The sequence below is a fragment of the Petaurus breviceps genome, unplaced genomic scaffold (assembly GCF_028583685.1).
Source record: "Petaurus breviceps papuanus isolate PSGF00001 unplaced genomic scaffold, PetGlider_PUasm1.0 90822, whole genome shotgun sequence".
NCBI classification, from domain to species: Eukaryota; Metazoa; Chordata; class Mammalia; order Diprotodontia; family Petauridae; genus Petaurus; species Petaurus breviceps.
Genome location: NW_027187351.1, coordinates 20,128,734 through 20,148,596, shown reverse-complemented (window position 1 = coordinate 20,148,596; position 19,863 = coordinate 20,128,734). Strand labels below are relative to the sequence as shown.

The window sequence follows — 19,863 nt, the reverse complement described above, 5'->3', positions numbered from 1 at the left end:
TAGATAGATAGATAGATAGATAGATAGATAGATAGATAGATAGATAGATATTTACATATAGGGGCTTTTCCTATTTCTTAGATCTCTGTGTGATATAGATATTGATGGATCAAAGGACATGCAGAACTTAATAGCCTTTTGGGGATAGTTACAAATTTCTCTCAAGAAGGATTTGATTGGTTTACAACTCCACCAACAATGCATTAGTGTTTCAGTTTTCCCACATCTCCAACATTTATCATTTTTCTTTTCTCTCATATTAGACAATCTGACAGGTGTGACGTTGTACATCACAGTTATTTTAATTTGCATTTCTCTAATAAAAATGACTTAGATCACTCTTTCATATGCCTATAGATAACTTTAATTTATTCATCACAAAAATGCCTGTTCATATCCTTTGACTATTTGGGTATATATATATATATATATATATATATATTTGTAAACTCTAAGATGCTATATATATGTTAACTATAATGAATATATTTCATTTTGCAGTTTTTACATATAACAAATTTAAATGACTGGTTACAAAGGTATAGGGAGAATGAATACTCTAAGGCCATGCTGTAACATAAGCTTCCTAAATTTATACATTACATATCTATTTATGCAGAAATAAATCGCTTAACTTTGTGATTGTTGGTTCACACTCTTTGTTAACTTATATTGAGCAAATGGCCCACTAAAGCACCAGAGTCTTTACCCACACTTTGCTGTATTATCTCAATAGAGACAAGCTTTTTTGCCAGCTATTGCAGGCAAGGTAAATAAAAACCATTTGGAGTCACATACTTTATCCAGGAAATCATTAATAGTGTATGAATGGGGGACATGATCAAGATATAAAATGGAAGGGGCAGACTAGAATCATTTGTCAAGTCCAAGCCCAAGTTTTCTTGTTAGGAAATAAGTTTATTACATTGATGACAACACATGTGGGAAGTTCTGAGAAAGCATCAAGTGCTCAGAATGGTCAAAGGATATGAACAGGCATTTTTCAGAAAAAATTAAAACTCTCTACAGATGTTCCAAATTACTATCAATTAAATAAATGCAGATTAAAACAACCCTGAAGTTTCACCTCATACCTATCAGCATGATTAATATTAGAAAAAAGGAAAAAAAAGGTACAAATGCTGAAGGAGACATTGAAAAATTGGGATGCTAATGCACTATTCGAGTTATAAACTTATCCACCCATTCTGGAGAGTAATTTGGAACTATGACCAAAGGTGTATTTAAATATGCATATCCTTGAACCTAGAAATACCACTATTACTTCTGTATCCCAATATATTAAAGGGAAAAGCAACTATGTATATATATATATATATATATATATATACAAACTATTTATGGAAACTTTTTTTTGTAGTGTAGAATTTGAAATTTAGAGGATGTCCTTCTTTTGAAGAATGTTTGAACAATTTTTGGTATATGACTGTGATGGAATACAATTGTGCTCTAATAAATAATAAAGCTCATGGTTTCATTAAAAGCTATGAATGCTTCTATGATCTGATGCAAAGTGAACAGATCCTTAATAATATGGTGTGCAGTAATGGCAACTTTGTGAGATAATTAACTGTTAACTACTTAGCTATCCATACAATCATTCAAGACAATGCCAAAATACTTATGACAAAAAAATTGTGTCCAACTCTAGAGGAAGAACTGGTGGAGTCTGAATGTACATTAAAGTATTTTTCCCCTTTTTTGCCACATTGAGAATATGGAAAAATGTTTTTTGCATGATTTAACATGTATAATTGATTTCCCATTTCTTGCTTTCACAGTGTGTTGAAGGCGGGGTTTGAAAGGAGGGAGGGAATTTGGAACTCATTTTTAAATGAATGTTAAAAATAAATGATAAATTAAAAAAAATTAAGAAGACCTATCTCTCTCAAAGCACACAAGGAATCAATAGTATAGTGAGAAAGTAAATAAAAGTGATGGTAGAGGAAAAGAACAGAAAAACCATGGGCTAAATCTCTGAAATTCTCTTCCCAATATGATCGATATGTTTTTGTTTGGGGGGGGGTGGGAGGTACTATATTATAAAATGAGGGGCCACCTATAAAAGAAATACAGAAATGAAAATAATGATTGAGGAGAGTGTATAATATGGCCTAATCAAGTCAAAAGTAAAAAAAAAAATAATTGAAGGTAAAATACCTCCTATAGCTTCCCGGAGGAAGAGTAGCTATGGGATAATAGGGAAAGTGACAAAGGCAGCAGTTGAAAAGAGGGTGAGAAATCAAGAAATATAACATCATTGGTCGTTGGGGAGAGAACTCTCACTGAAGGATACACATATGCTAGGGCAAATGAGGATGGAAGCTATTCTATTATTGGAGGTAGAAATTTTACTATGAGTATCATCTACAGGTTCTTAAAGCAACCATTATATCTGAGAGAGTGATACAGTGATGTGCCTCCATGGACATCATTTTGACTGAACATAAAGTGAGTCAGAACAATGCACATCCAAAAGTATGGAAGGAAATGGATCTACAGAGGAGATTTCATGGCAAATAGGGTCCAAATGGTTAAGGATAGGGCAAGGATAAATAATGAATTGCACATTCAGGAACTAAGGAAAAAAATCAACTACTGGCAACAGATCTCTTGTCTCTAATTTCTGCAGAAATTGATACTTCTAATGGTGAGTTTAAAAACAAAGAAAATAAAATAATGGTGAGGACAAGATTCTGAAGCAATAACAAGAAATTTTAGAAGAGGCTCAAAAGAGTTTACAAGCATTAATTCTATAATCAAAGCAGATATGAAGGAAGATATAAATAAGTATAAGCAAAACAATTCAAAGAAAAAAAGTCAGGAATAAATAGAAAGGAAAGGAACAAGGGGAAGAAATCCCCTATATTCATTGTTGGCAAGTGTTGGGTTTTTAACTTTATAACATCTATACCATGCTTTATGTTCCCTTCTCTATTCTTATACAGTCCCACTCTGGTGCATGCCCTCATGTATTGCTTGGTCTTTCTTCCTCAATTTTCACTCTTCACCAGTCTATTGTTCATTCAGCTTTTAAAATGATCTTTCAAAAGCAAAAGTCTAAACATATAACCCCTCTTATCAAGAAAATCCAGTAGTTTCTTGTTGCCTCGAGGACCAAATATAAAATCCTCTTTTTGACTATTAAATACCTTAACAATCTAATGTCTTCCTCCTTTTCTAATATTCTTAACTTACTCCCCTTTATATGTTGTGTGATTTAGGGACACTTGATTTGCTGTTATTCCTAACAAGTGATATTGCATTTTCTCACACCTCATTCAAGACATTTCAAGTGCTATCTTCTGCAGAAATGGAAGCCTGTTTTATCAAATAGAATGCCTTTTTAAAAGTAAAAAAAAAATTCAACTGAATTACTGTAACAAGTATGATAAGCTTACTTTGTATTTAAGAGAGCTTATATTTTGTGCCACTGTTAATTGTGGCCAAGATTAGGAATAAACATACCTTTCTTACATTCTTTCTTTTTTTCTATTGAGTTTAGTACCGTGTTTCCCCGATAATAAGACCATCCCTAAAATAAGCCCTCCCCTTACTGTGTAAGATTCCTCTAAAATAAGCCCTCCCCCGAAAATAAGCCCTATTGAGATCGCTACTGTAGTAAAGGTGATCCCCTGCTCTACACTACATTACGGTACCCTCTGTATGCCTCCCCCCCCCCCCCCGTGAAATGCATGCCGCGCTCCGAGCTGCATCCAATCAGAGCTGCAGCAGTGAGCGCGTCATCCTGTTCTTCCCCAGTGATTTGCTTATTGAATAAAGGTACATTTTTTTGTTCACATTTACCTGTTTATTAAAATTGCTGTCAATGTTCATTAAAATAAGCCCTCCCCTGAAAATAAGCCCTCTGGTGTTTTTCTGTCCAAAAAAATTAATAAGACAGTGTCTTATTATCGGGGAAACACGGGTACCAATTTCTTCTTTAAAAAAAGGAGAGAAATGTGTTCTTTTTTCCCTTTATGCATGCTGGTCAACTAACTGTTGTAAGAATCACATCAGTGAGGAAATGAATTATTTCAATAAAAATTAGTATCCCCTCTGTAACTTGTAATTTTAGATTGTTACCTGGGGACATAAGAAATTAAGCAATTTGTTCAGGGCTAAGGAACTAAGATGTGTCATACTTGAAGACATCCTCCTGAATCCAAGGCCACATCTTTATTACTTTATAATAGCAATTGAAAATATTTTCCAGTGTGACCTAAATGCATTCTGTGATTTCCCTCTCACCCTTTCTTTTTTTTTCCTCCTTGTTCTCTCTTACTAACTATCCAGAAACAGAAGCATAGTGCATGTGGAGAGAGGCAAATGTAATTACTTAAGCCAAATGAATAATCTTTATCAGTTGCTTGCTTCTATTAATATTCCAGTGATGGAGAAGTATGAGTAGGCATTAAGGTAATTCATTACAATCAAACTAATTCAGGGATATCTGTTGGCATAAGTAAATGAGCTTATCAGTTAACAACATTCCAATTTTGCATGGAAAAATTATGTACAAATATTTATATTCTCCTAAATATGAATAAAGTAAGTCAAGGTTGCTGATTTCCCATATAATTTGAAAACTAAATGGAGAAACATGGAAAGTATTTAGTTTTTTTTTAATTTGATGGAAAGAATAGGTATAAAGCAAATGATATATTGAATATCATATACATTATATATTACTTAACAAGTTCAAGCATACTTCTTGATAGTGTCAGACATGATCTAGAAAATGCACAGTATATATGGTTGAGTCTGTATAGGAACTTTGTGCAATACTTATATGATTTCAAGAAAATTTGTTTAAAATAAGAAATATCAACAAGCCAATTTTTGTTTTCTTGCATTTACTGTTCTAGAATTTATCCAAAATTCATAGATTCTTATAGAATGAATTGGTTTAAATTTTTTTGATTACAGAATATCAAGCAGGACTTGGATCTAAAAGTAGAAATTCAAGACATAAAATCAATTCAGTTTACCATTATATAATCATGTTCATTGTCACCCAAATGATATGACTCCATCATTAGGGAACTAAATTGGTTAAATTTTAAAATGATTATTGAAGTTATTTCCTCTAATGTAACCTTAAATTGATGTGAAAGGATTCTGATTCTTATTTTTTTTTCTTTTGGAGAGGGTGGAGGTATATTTAGCTGCTTGGTAATATAAATATTTGTTAACATAGACATATCCCTTGAATCTGCTATAAGTCAAAAGGAATTAGCTAAAATAGGCATTTTCCAGATATTAAATTGAATGACCCAATGGCTTTATATGAGGGTAAAATAGAGATGTAAACATTACATATCTAGACTGCAGACTTTTTGATGATTAGGAAATTTAATTCCTTCATAGAATCCAATATACCACCTTTTGTAGAGAAGGTGTACTGAGCCACATGAGAATTAACGTTTGACTCCTCTATCAGGCACTCCATACATACAATCATATAACACTGATTTTTTTTTGTTGTTTTTTAAAGGAGAAATTTTGTTATAAGTTTCAGTTTGGCCTCATTAAAATTCCTTAGTAACTTAAGAAGTACATTCAAATTTCAGTTTTCCCTCCTATTTAATTATAAACCCAAATCACTCTCTATTTTAAATAAGAATTTTAACCTTATTTCTGTTAACTTAAAAATGAATGATTGGATAAAGATTTCAATATAATTAATTTCCTATGTGATTAATTTTATTTTATTAATTTTGAAACATTCTGAGAAGTGTCAAAATATATTGCCCTTTCCAAAAGGGCCCATAAAAATGTTAAGAACTTGCTATTTATACTGTCATAAATATATTTATTATTGGCTGACATGACCGAAAAAGAAAACAACAAATGCTGAAGGGGATGTGGGAAAAATCGGGTCATGAGTTTACTATTGGAGGGGTGGTGAACTATTTCAAGAAATTTGGAGAAAAATTAGAAACTACACCAACTAGGCTATAATACTGTGCATAACTTTTGATCCTGCAATACCACTATTAGACCTGTATTCCCAAGAGATCTACAGAGGTTGAGTAGGGTTTGTTTGTACACAAAATAGTTAAAGCTATTCTCCTAGCTGTTTGAAAGAATTGAAAATAGAAGATATGCCCATCTTTTGGGGGAATAGCTGAACAAATTATAATAGAATATGATGCTATATGAAATGATTCAAAGTAAAATGAGAACAAGGAGTACATTGAACCCAGGAATAACAACATTATAATTTTTACCCAGTAATAACGATATTATAATAATTATCAAATGCTGAAGACTTAGTTATTTTAATCAAGATGGTGACCCAAGATTTTTCCAAAGGATCCATGATAAAAATGCTATCCATGAAAAGAGGGGAGAAAAAACTGATGACTCTGAGTATAGAGTGAAGCATAATTTTAAACTATATTTTCTTTGGTGGTTTTGTGTTTTCTTTTGAAAAATGGCTAATATTAAAATAAAGATTTTCATGACTTCAAACATATAATCCATATCATACTGCTTGTCTTCTCAGTGTTTGGGGGAGGAAAATAATTTGGAAAACTAATTTTAAAAAATGTTTATATGGGAGTAAAATCAAGATGGCAGAGTCAAAACAGGGCTTCCATGGGGCTCTAAATTCCTCCTCCTCCAATTCATGTAAAAAATGACTCTAGACAGACTTTGGAGCTACAGAACCCACAAAATGACACAGAGAAGCTAACCTCCCACTGAAGTGAGCCTAGCAGGATGGAAGAAAGGGGCCATCTCAACCTTCTGGGAGCAAAGCCCAGCCCTGCCCCAGCTCGAGGTTTTAACCTCAGGGAAACCTGATCATCAGATGGCTGGAGGAACTTTAGATAACCAGCAGCTGTGACGGTTTCTAGAATTATTAACTCATAGACACCAAAGACAAAATGAAAGGTCAGGGTAGACTTTGAGGGAACAGGGAGTTTGAGAGTGTGATCTGGCCTTTGTCCCTGGGGCAAGAAGCATTTGAGGCTCCATGGCCATGCAGCTACCACCGTGTGGCTGTTTCAGAGCTCATGGTCTGCACATTGTAGGGGGAACAAGCAACCAGTTTGAGGGGTAATCGCTCTAGCTTTAACATGCTTGGATCTGGATTGATATCTATGGTGGAGGTCCATGGGTGGGTGAAAAGTCAACCAGAATGCATGGAGGCTTCTGAGGGGGCACCAATCTAAAAGCTCTGGCAGCTTGTAATGGGAATGTAAAATTTTAAGATCTTCCCTGCCCCTAGGCTAAAGTGAACCTGGAGCCTGGGGTGGGAGGCTTGTTTTTCAGTAGATACTTCTTGATTGGCCAGTGAGTCCATAAGGTTGTTACATTCTCTGAGCCAGGAGAAGGCTATATAAGCCCTGATGTGTAGCTTTGTTTTGGGGCTCACTTTGAGAAGTGTTCTGTGATTTGATCTGGATTCTGGGAAGCTGTTGTCCAGAGCCCCCTGGCTTTGAAAAACCCAGATGTTGAAACCCAGAAGTTGATTGGGTATGGATGTAATGGTTGCACAGTTTGGAAATCTGTCTACTTGATGTGTTTCTGTCTTGATAATTCTGTCTGTATATTCTGAAGTTCGGGGTGCTGACCTCTTTCCCCTGAACTAGGTAAACGATATATATTTGACTGATTAAAGTAAGCTTGTTAACCCATTTTGAGTTGCTTTCCTTTATCAAAGCAGATCCAAGAACCTGTGTTGGCAGCAAACCCTGAGGACGCCTGGGGTGCTTGCTGCTACACAGCTGAAAAAAACCCACGATTTACGATAAAGCTCTACTTTCTGGTAGCAGAGTTCTACTGTGGCAAAAGGCTCAAAAGTCAAGTAATTGAGTGGCAACATGAAGAAGCAAAGGAACCAAAACAAAAAGAACAATCATACATTAGACTCCTATTTTGGGGACAAAAAGTATCAAAGCATGAAACAGGAGGAAGACAGCAAAGTCAGAACTCCTGCACCAAAAACTTCCAAAAAAAATACGAGCTGGTTACAGGCCATAGGGGAGTTAAAAAAGGATTTTGAAAAGCAAATAAGAGAAGTGGAGAAAAAGTTGGGAAGGGAACTGAGAACAATGCAAGAAAATTATGAAATGAGAGTTAACCACCTGACTGAAGAAAATAACACCTAAATAATAGACTAACTCAGATGGCAAAAGAGGCTCAAAAGGACAATGAGGAGAAGAATGCCTTAGAAAGCTTATTTTGCCAGTTTGAAAAAGAATCTCAAAACCTCACTGAAAGGAATCATCCCTTCAGAATTAGATTGGAGCCAATGGAAGCTAGTGAATTTATGAGAAATCGAGATACTATTAAACAGATCCAAACAAATGAAAAAAAATAGAAGGCAATGTGAAATATCTCATTGGGAAAACCGCTGACCTGAAAAATATATCCAGGAGATATAATTTAAAAATTATTGGACTACCTGATAGCCATGATCAAAAAAAGAACCTAGAAATCATCCTCCAAGGAAATCTCAAGGAAAATTGCCCTGATATTTTAGAACCAGAGGACAAAAGAGAGGCTGAAAGAATCAAACTATTGCCTCTTGAAAAAGATCCCCAAAAGAAAACTACAAATATTATAGCCAGGTTCCAAAAAATATTACAAACAGACAAGAAGAAAGAACTTTAATATTATGGAAACACAATCAGGATAACACAGGATCCGGTAGGTTCTACACTAAGGGATTGAAGGGCTTGGGATAAGATATTCCGGAGGTCAAAGGAGCTGGGATTAAAACCAAGAATCACCTACCTAGCAAAACTGAGCATCATGTTTTAGGGGAAAATATGGTCTTTCAGTGGAATAGAGGACTTTCAATCATTCTTGATGAAAAAAATCAGAGTTGAATAGAAAATTAGACGTGCAGATGCAAGAAGCAAGAGATGCATGATAAGGTAAACAGGGAAAACAAATCATAAGGATCTTATCAAAGTTGAACTACTTATATTCCTACATGGAAAAATGATAATTGTAACTTATGGAACTTTTCTCAGTCTGAGAAGAGTTGAAGGGAATACAAATGCTCATATACACACACACATATATGTATGTATAAATATATGTCTATATAGGAGGGTATATGGGTGTATGAATACATATGTGAGTGTGTGTATATATGTGTACAGGTATATATAGACAGAGGGCACAGAACCAATTGAATAAGAAGGGATGATACTTAAGAGGTGAAATTAAGAGGCGAGAGAGGAATATAATGAGAAGTGATGTGTAGAGACAAAATGGGGTAAATTATTTCATATAGAAGAGGCAAAGGAAAATTGTTTAAATGGAGGGGAAGCACAGGAAGGCAAAAGGGAATGAGTCAACCTTACTCTCATTAAATTTGGCTTAGGGAGGGAATGACATACACACTAAATTGGGTATCTCAACCTAGAGTAGGGGAGGGAGGAGGGGAATTAGAAGGGGAATGATAAGAGGGCAGGGAAGGTTGGGGGGAAGGAAGTTAGAAACACACACTTTTGAAAAGGGACAGGGTCAAAGTAGAGAACAGAACAAGGTGGGGGCAGGATAGGATGGAGGGAAATATATCCACTATGGAAATGTTTTGCTTAGCTACACGTGTACAACCTATTTTGAATTGCCTTTCTTCCCAGTAAGAGTGGGTGAGAAAGGAGGAAGGGAAAAAATCTGGAATTCAAAGTTTTAAAATGAAATGTTAAAAAATATTATTGTTATTTTCTTTTACATTCAACTGGGAAATAACATATATAGACACTGGGGTATAGAGATCCATCTTGCCCTACTGGAAAGTCGGGGGGGGGGGGGACATTGGGAGAGGATATAGGAGAGAGTAGATTGGGGGAGGGGATATACAGTGGAATCACTGTTTTGTGGTGGTGGGTAGGGGAAAGATGGGGAGAAAATTTGTAACTCACAATCTTGTGAAAATTAATGATGTAAACTAAAAATAAACATAAAATTTAATTTAAAAAAGCTTCATTTCTCAAACTTATAGAGAACTGAATCAATTTAAAAAATCAGAATCATTACCTAAATGATCAAAAGATGTAATTTACAGATGAAATAATCAAAGCTATCCATAGCAATATGAAAAAAATTCTAATTCATTATTGATTGGAGTAATGCAAATTAAAACAATTCTGGTGTACTACTTTATGCCAGAATAGAAAAGACAATGCTATAGTTTATTCTGCCCTTAACCAGACAAATAAAAGAATCTAACAATACAGTTCTCATATGCTTTCCAGCTAACAGTTTCCATAGGGCTGGTGATCAGTTGCAGACAAGTAAACTCTTGGTTCAAAATCTTACTTCATCCAGATGCAGTAGGATAATGACATTTAATGTTAGAAGCAAATTTTAGAAGTGATACAGTACAAATGTATCAATTTATAGATGAGGAAAAAGAGACCCAGGGAGGCTCAGTGGCTTTCCAGAGGTAATATATAGATATAGATATAGATGTATGTGTGTGTGTGTGTGTGTGTGTGTGTGTGTGTGTAAATGGCATAGTTGAAAACAGAGGCTGAGATATATGGGATTTTCGTTCATTCTCATTCCAAAAGATCTTTAATTTTTGTTGATTATATATGTATACATCTGTGATATTTTAAGTATCATACATATGAAATATATTATATGTAACAACTACAATATACCTCTAATCAATATGTGTGTTTTTGTGTATTTGTCTCTTTCTGTCTGTTTGTCTATCTATCTGTCTGTCTATCTACCTATTTCTGTATCTGTGTTATCATAGTCATATGTTAGTAAATATATCCCAACCCTTTATTCCAAATTGAATCTTTGATTACAAAAAAAATTAATAGATTTAAAGACAATAATTATTGGGTTCAATCCTCTCTCTAACACTTATTAGTCTTGTTATCACGGGCAAAGCACTTACCTTTTATAAGTTGCATTTTCCAGGAGAGAAATATAATGGAAGGGGCGGCTAGGGGTTGCAGTGAATACAGCACTGGTGCTGGAGTCAGGAGGACCTGAGTTCAAATCTGGCCTCAGACACTTGACACAATTACTAGCCATGTGACTTCGGGCAAGTCAACCCCAATTTCCCTCCAAAAAGCAAAATATATATATATATATATATAATGGAAGTAGTTTTCATGATCCCACAACTTCTTTTCAGTTCAAAATCAATGATCTTATGATCCTCTGGTACTCTGGTATTATCAACCACTGCCTTGTTGCTATCTAGTTACTTTTACATTCTTTTGCCACCATTATTAGCTGTAACTGTGTTTTTCCCTAAAATTGGTTACCATGGATTCTTCCTAAATTTTATTTATTTTACTTTATTTCCTTTGTTTGGATGGTGTTAGGCAGGACAATTGGGGTGAAGTCACTTGCCTATGGTCACATAGTTAGTAAGTGTTAATTGTCTGAGGCCTGATTTTAACTCAGGTCCTCCTTACTCCAGGACCAGTGCTCTATTCGCTGTGCTACCTAGCCCCACCCCCCCCATCCCTAAATCTTATCATTTACTGAAAGCCTTTCCACAACAATTGTCTGCCCCATACATTCAAAACCTACATTAGGGCTCAGAGTTTAGTAGGTAATCTTGTCCAGCAGGGGAACTTATAGGCCCCTCACTATCTTTGTGAAATATTGTTCTGTCTTCTAACTCATCTGAAGAAAAGCTTCTATGTTCTTCCTTTGCTAAAAAGTCACAGAACTGAGACTAAAACACCAAGTTTTTTTGAATCTACATCTAATTTTCATTATATACCAGTGCCTCAGATAATATAATCAAATAGTAGTCAAATTTGAGATTGAACATGAAATAGAAAAACTGAAAACATTTCATTTGCACATATGCATAATTTTTCAATAAATGAAAACTTGAAAAAATAATTTGAGCAAAATAGGATTATTAAATATAAATTAGAATTCATTAAGTCTTTTCCCTGAGAAACAACACAGCATTGTGGATAGAGAAACCACTTTAAAGTAAGCAAGACCTGGACGCAACTAAAAATTCTAATACATATTGGCTGTGTGACTCTCAGCAAGACAAATAACTTCTGTGTTTTAGGTACAAAAAGTCTAAATAGCATAGACAGAACTGAATTAAGTAGAGGTTTTTCACAACCATCAACGAAATCACAGGTCTGATCCTTACTCCTATCTTTTCTCTATTGTTTTCTCTTCTAAAGAATTATATTAAAACTTTGAGTCAGGGTATCTTTGCTTCATAGCAATATTTCTTTTTCCTGTTCCATATAATTTAGTTCTCATTACAAATTGACATGTAATCAGTGACTATAACATATACATAAACACAAATTGATAAAATTGAATTATTTTGGAATTTTAGATTAAACCTTGAATATCACAAACATCGTTTAATAGTTTTGTTTTTCATTCAAATCTTACAAAATTCTATATAATATATACTACACTGTTTTAAATGCTTTTTAAAAATTTGGTCAAAGAGTACAGGATTTCTCTATACCTCATAGAAAACTTAGATGAAATATTATATATTTATTTGAAAAGACCACTGAAAATCCATTTAAACTTGAACTAAGAAAAGAAGCTCCAGGGTGGTTAGATGTTACAGTGAATAGAGCGCCAGCCTTGTAGTCAGGAGGATTTAGTTCAAATCTAGCCTCAGACACTTAACACACAAAAAAAATCCATGTGACCTTGGGCAAGTCACTTAACCCCAAGTGACATCCAAAAATAAAATAAAAGAAAAGAAGCACAATGAAAATGAATGAATTCATGTTGTATTAAAAATCCTACTATTCTGTTACAATTTTTATTTTGAATTTTATTCACTTTAAAGAAATAATTTTATTTTGTAAAATAATATATTCCATTGCAAAAATATATACTTATATTCATTCTTTATATCTTTTAACAACTATATCTTTGTTGCTTATTACAAGCTATAAACTGGGTAAAGAACAAAACACATGAGTAGTATGTCTGTCCTCAAGGAGCTTAAATTCTCTCAAGCAAAAATGGTACATGAATAAATGAATGTCTCTGTGAGAGTGTATGTGTATACATGTGTACAGCTATTCAACACAATGAGGTTTAATGTAAGTATAGAAAAATATATGAATTATGCAGGAGGCAGGATCCCTTCTGGCTACTATGATCATGAAGGAAAAAAAAATGATAGTCCCTAAAACAAGTATGGCCTTGTTGATTGAAAAATAGATGGGAGAAGATTCAAGTAAAAGAATATATCATGTGAAAAGATGAATATAAGAAAATCCAATGTTTATGGAATCAATGAGTTCATCCTAAACTGCCAAGAAAAGAGTTAAATAGAGGAGTTATGAAGCATGTTTGAAAAGTAGATTGAGATCAAATAATTGATGGTATTGACTGCCCAAATAAGGACCTTAGATTTCATTTAGTAGACAGTGAAGCATTGTTGAAAGTTTTTGGTCAGGTAATTAGCATGGTGATATGTTTGTTTATAAACCAATACATATTAAGTAAGTCAGGTGCCAGGTACTATGTTAAAACTAAGACTACATACACAAACATAAAGATAGTCCTTGTATTCAATGACTTTATATTCTAATTGTGTGAGACAATAAAAGGAAGATGAAAGGGGAAGGGGACCTCACCCTGGAGTGTAATAAAGACATACCTGCCATAGACACCCTCTAAAATGGACATTCAGAGGGTATTCACAGTGTGTCAATTCCAGGAGTGGAGTGAGCTTCCAGTATGTAAAGTTTTTGAGTCATAATGGAAGAAATCTGTAAAGTGCTTGAGAGAAATGAAGAAGAATATGTCACCGAAATTAATACATTAGAAGTGTAGAAAATTAGCAACCAGCATATATAAAGTAGCCAACGGGGTCTTTTGAATGTACTAGAAATAGTCTAGATATAAAGTGATAAGGCTTGAACTAATGAATGACAATGATGGGAACTGCAAGGAAGGTACAGATACAAAATATATTATTTGGGAAATGTCAAGGCTCATTGATGGAATGTAAGGCATAAAGGAAAGTTGGATCTGGGAAAATTATAGTAGCATTCACCTATACAAATAGGAAAATCAGGGAAAAGTACTATTTTGTGGGTTAGAACAGGAAGGGGTTATTTTCTTTTAGATATGTTGATTCTGAAATTTTCAGGCTTTCTATCACTGTGAAGGTCCAGCAAATAGATTTTTTTTTCAAAATCAAATTTGACTCAATAAAGAGATTAGGGTTCCATAAATATGTTAGTCTTCTGAATGGCCTTAAAGGTGAGAGTTGCAGGAGGGCAGGATGCTGAATTAAAGAATATAGAAAGAAAAGGTATAACATATAGTAAACTTTGGAGGAATATTCACTCAATTGGAGACAGAATAAGAAAAAGTTAGGAAAGTATGGAAATGTGACTGGAAAAATAGAAAAAAATGAGCATTCTGTGGATATGATTAAGGTCAAAAGGGTAGAGATTTCAAGGAGGAGATTGTTGGCAATGGCATCCTTTCATATAATGGTTAATAAGAAAATCAAATAAAAAACAACATTGGATTTGTAAAATGAAGCTGTTTTTCATCAAGAAAGTAATTTTAATAGAAGGGTTAGTTTGAGATAACGGGAAAGGGACATCTAGGTGATTAGGAATTAGAGGCTATGAATGAATATTAAACTATAAAAATAGTTGAAAGGAGAAATATTGAATATATTTAGATAATAGCCACAGTAGGGGGGGGTGGTGATACTACTTCCACCACATTTTATTAGTTTGTTTTCCAGATACAAGTTACTTACTAGGAGAAGAAAACAAAAGAAAGGCAATAAATTGAAGATTGATGATGCTTGAGGAATGATAAGATGATTATCACCAGAGTAAATCCCAGAGGCAGCATAGATAGGAGCATGGATTGAAAGAGGAAGGAAAGAGGTTTGACTTGATGGCATAGACAAAATGATATCTGCATAGAGGGGAATAGTAGAGACTTCATTCTTCATGGTCTCAATCTTGGCTATGAAGTAGGAAGTTGTCATCTTCTTAGTGGTTGGAAGTAGGCTTGTAATGAAGGAACTGAGAAAATTTATGGATGTAACAAGAGAAAAATACAATTGGTGAGAAGCAATAAATACCCAGTTATGTTTCGACAACATGAACTTTGGAACCAGTCAGAACTTCTTTGTGACTTTTTTTTTATTATAATACACCAAGGGCACTGAAAAATCAATTTGGTAGGAATTAGACTGGAGATACATGAACAAAACGATAGAAATGTTGTTAGCGGAAAATTCTTGTGGGTTTTCACTATCAGGTTTCATTGGGAATTAAAGTTTTAAAGGGTTTTTGGAATTATCTCTTCAGATAGAGAAAATCTTTAGGGACTGTGTGACCTTTTAGGAACATAATCTAGCATTATTTTCCCCCTAGGTTGTTAGGAGACAAAAAAGAAAAGAAACATCATGTGCCTGATTTAAATGGAATTGACTAAGCAAGAGCAAAGAGGAGGGAGGGATACTTGAGAAAAAGAGCAAAAAACAAAGGGATACCATGGTTCAAGCTGAGCATTTTGGAGCATGAGTGTTACAACTAACACGTTAGTGTAGGATGCAAAAACCTCTATTTCCACAGAGTACTCATGCACTTGATGAAGTTATTGACTCCTAACCTTCCTCGTTCATCTGAAAAAAAAAAAGTTTGCAATTCAGTTTTAATATTTTTAAACTTCTTCTCATTCTTTTTAAATCAGCACCAACACCTGCTTATTTGAGATTGCATTACTTCACTTTCATTAAAAGAAGTCAGAGAAAAGATATCCATGTATGATCTTCAGCACACAAAGATGGAGAAGAGAAATATTCTCTGCCTGATAAGGGGAAGTTAACCTCTATAAATTCTCCTCAGCTTCCCATTGTTTTTCTCCTCTTGAATGTTAGATGACATCTCTCCTTAAGGGTGGATGAAGGGCAATGTTTAGGTTGTTTGCCTGGCACAGTAGGAGAAAATGGAATGTAAGAGGAGAAGCATTCTGTAAAATTTATCTCCTATCTGTCTGTAGAATTTTTTTTCTTCCTTATTTCCTTATGCATCCAACCCTGACAGCATAAGGGAAAATGATAATGAAATGTTAGTATGTCAGATGTACTAGAAATGTGTAGGCTATCGAACTTAACTGTGATGTGAACTACTGACATTTTGCTTTATTCCCTACTGAGTTGTTCTTTATGGGGTCTATTTTGAAGTCATTGAAAATTAATGAATAATTCAAATAGCAGGTGATTTTTCTTTCTTTTTAACTAATATGTTTGAGAAATTGTGCAATTCACGATATTTCTCATTAATTTCAAAACTTTTAATAAAATGAAATAAATATGCCAAACAATGTTTTAATTACTCCTATTAATTTATTGATTCAAACAAATTTTTCAAATACTGAAATTGAGGTGTCAGCAATATATAAAGGTGAGAGATTCATATTTGATAGCGTAAAATAAGAATGGTTCCTTTTGATTAAGGTCTTGTTGTCTAGTCATTTAAAAATACTAATAAGTTCAAGAATTTAGTACCTAAAGTTCATTATTAACTATAATTTTCCTCATTTAACATTTATTACAATACAATTTTTAAACATTAACTATGTGTACAATTCAGTATTTACAGTATGCCAGATTTAAGCAGCTAAGCGTATAGGCTGCTGGGTCTTAAGTTAGGAAGACACCTTCCTGAGTTCAAATCTGGCCTTAGACAATTACTAGCTGAATGATTTCATGGGTGAGTCATTTAACCCATTTGCCTCAATTTCCTCTTCTGTAAAATGAACTGAAAAAGGAAATGCTAAACCACTCCAGGATCTTTGCTAAGAAAATCACAAATTACATGATGAAGAGGGCTACATGACTGAAAAAAACTGAACAACAACAAATGTCAGATCTAAATAGGTCAGTTGGTACCTCAAGTTCAAGATTCAAATGAAACATCTGTCAATTTAATAATTAGCAAGAGTATTTTGTACATTTAGCTATAGCAAGGGAAAGATTGATTTAGCTGAGTGCATTTTTTCAGTGCCATAATATTGCCTCTTGCTTATGAAAAGCCTAATGTAGGGTTTTAAAGTCCTCAGCCCTAATTCTTTTGAGTTCAGAAATCCAAAAAGGCATGGTAAATGTCTGAATCTTCAGTCACTTGAGTCAGTTTGCTAAGAAAATTATTATTATTTTTTTTACTTTTCTTCAATTTAAGTGTCTTTAATTGCAAAATTAAACAAAAGGAAACAGGAAGAAGGAAGGAAGGAAGAAGAGTGAGGGGCTCGCCGTTGCCGTGGTGACACCCAGGCACATGTGCAGTCCCGGAAGTGGCTCCAGGAAGCGGCCGCACAGTGCGGGTGTGGGATGGAAGTGCCGGCCTGGCCCGGCCATGGAGCGGCCGCTGCCGCCGCCTCTGCTGCTCGTGCCCCGGTCCGGCCTTCCGCCTCTTCCTCCTCCTGCTGCTGCTGCTGTTCCTGCTCCCGCCCTCTGAGCTGGGCGCCTCGGCTGAGGAGACCGATTGGGTCCGACTGCCCAGCAAGTGCGATGTGTGCAAGTATGTATCTGTGGAACTGAAATCAGCTTTTGAGGAGACAGGCAAGACCAAGGAAGTGATTGACACCGGCTATGGCATCCTGGACCAGAAAGCCTCCAGAGTCAAATACACCAAATAGGATCTTCGGGTAATTGAAGTAACTGAGACCATCCACAAGAGACTTCTGGACTATAGCTTGCATAAGGAAAGGAGTGGCAGCAATCGGTTTGCTAAGGGCATGTCTGAGACTTTTGAAACACTCCACAATCTAGTCCACAAGGGGGTGAAGGTGGTGATGGACATAACCTATGAACTGTGGAATGAGACTTCAGCTGAGGTAGCTGACCTCAAGAAGCAGTGTGATGTGCTGGTGGAGGAATTTGAGGAAGTGATTGAGGACTGGTATCGGAACCACCAGGAAGAGGACTTAACCTCATTTCTTTGTGCCAATCATGTGTTAAAGGGGAAAGATACAAGTTGCTTGACTGAACAATGGATCAGCAAGAAAGGGGACACAGCAGCCCTGGGAGGATAGAAAGCCAAGAAAAAAGGGGGGCAAAGGCAAGGTGTCCAACAAGAAGAACAGCAAGCAGAGGAAGGATCCAAGAAGCCTAGATGAGGACCCTCATCCTGAGGAAGATGAGGACCCTCATCCTGAGAAAGATGACGGTGTCCAGAAAGCCACTCCTCTCACACACAGCCCCACCGATGAATTGTAGAATCCAACTAAGCACCCCATCTGCTGTCCCAGGGGTACAGAGGGAAGCCCTTGGCTGAGGGAGACTCTTTTCTGTTGTGCCTCTGGCAGACAAGGATGGACTCCCCAGCTCTGGGGGTTCACTGCACCCCATGCTGTGCCCTTGTCTTGCTGAGGATTACAGAGCCTGCCCTTCCTTTTCCTTTCCTGGCAGCTGCTTTTCCCCTGAGCTTGGAAGAAGAGCTGTGTGGTGGCCCTAGAGCTAAAAACTGCATTGTAAACCTTCGAGGGATGGGTCTGAGCATTGCTGAGCCCTCAGGGAGGACTCCATCCCTCATCGTCCCATGGGTCCACCCCCACTTTCTTCCAGTGGGCGTGGTTCAGTAACACCACTCCCCTAGTATCAGAAACGCCTCTCTCCTGGACCCAGTCCTACCAGGAAGGCCTTCCTTGCTCCAGTCCTGGTTGAGGCTGTCTTCCCTAGGGCTCTGGCCCCCTCACAGCCATGTGACGCCCAGTCTATACCCCTCCCCAATCCATTTTACTGCACAATGTGCAGAGTAAAAAATATTTGGCCTTTAAAAAAAAAGGAAACAAACAAAAGCTAGCTTATAAAGCAAGCGGCAGAGGTATAGGACATCATTCCAAGCATCCCTTGGTGATATGATCCTAAAGGACTTCCAGAGTAGCAGTTCTTAACCATTTTTGTATCAACAAAATCTTTAACAGCCTAGTGAAGACTCAGAATGATATTTTGCTGACAGATATATTTTTGAAAGTAATTCAAATGTTAAAGTAGAGGATAGTGGAAATAAAAATGTTATTGTGTTTCTGCTATCCAAATTCAGGTGATTTTAGAGCCGTTTAGGGTTTGTGTACCATAACTTGAGAATAATTGCTTTAAAAGGAACTTCTATGACTTAAGTGAGTTTCAATTTGCTGTAGTACTACCCTGTCTGCAACTAGCATTTATAAAGACCTAAGATTTACAGAGCTTTTAACAATTATCTGATTTTGTCCTCACAATAATAGTGAGGTAGCTGCTATTATTGCTCCCATTTTATAGATGAAGAAACTGAGGTAAACAGTGGTTTATGTCCAGGGACTTGCACAGAGTCAAAGATTTAACCTTAGTTCCTTCTGACTTGAGATTCAATGCTATACTGTAGTACCTAGATGACTTATTTTGCCTTATAATGTGAAAAGCCTAACATAGACTGCACTGGAGGATAAGAAAAAAAAAACATTACGTAAAGAAATCAAACTCTTACAAGCAATTTAATGACTCTATAATGGAGTGATTTAATCAGAAAGAAAAAAAATGATCAAGAATCCCAGTGTTGATGTCTTTACTCCAGAAGTCTATAAATGAGCAGGTGCATGTGAAAAAAGATGTTTAAATTTCACAGTTCACAGTTTGGTTCCTGAGGGGAAAGGAGACAATAATAACAGAAGCATTTTGCCTTCATCAAAGATAAAGACATTTCCTACATGTCAATCGATACTTATCATGTTTCTGGTTCATGATTTTCATATTGTCTCTCCTAGATCTATTTTCTAAGTCAGTTGTTGTTTTTTCCATGATGCAGTTTACATTTTCTTCCCTTTTCAATTCTTTCAAATTTATTATATTATTGATTTCTCACAGACCCTTTAGCT

The 19,863-nt window shown here is 35.5% G+C and overlaps 1 pseudogene; it reads left to right on the top strand.

Annotated features, from left to right (window-relative positions):
* The first annotated feature begins 17,363 nt into the window (after positions 1-17,363).
* On the top strand, positions 17,364-18,382 carry LOC138148172 (protein canopy homolog 3 pseudogene; annotated as a pseudogene).
* The last annotated feature ends 1,481 nt before the right edge of the window (positions 18,383-19,863 follow it).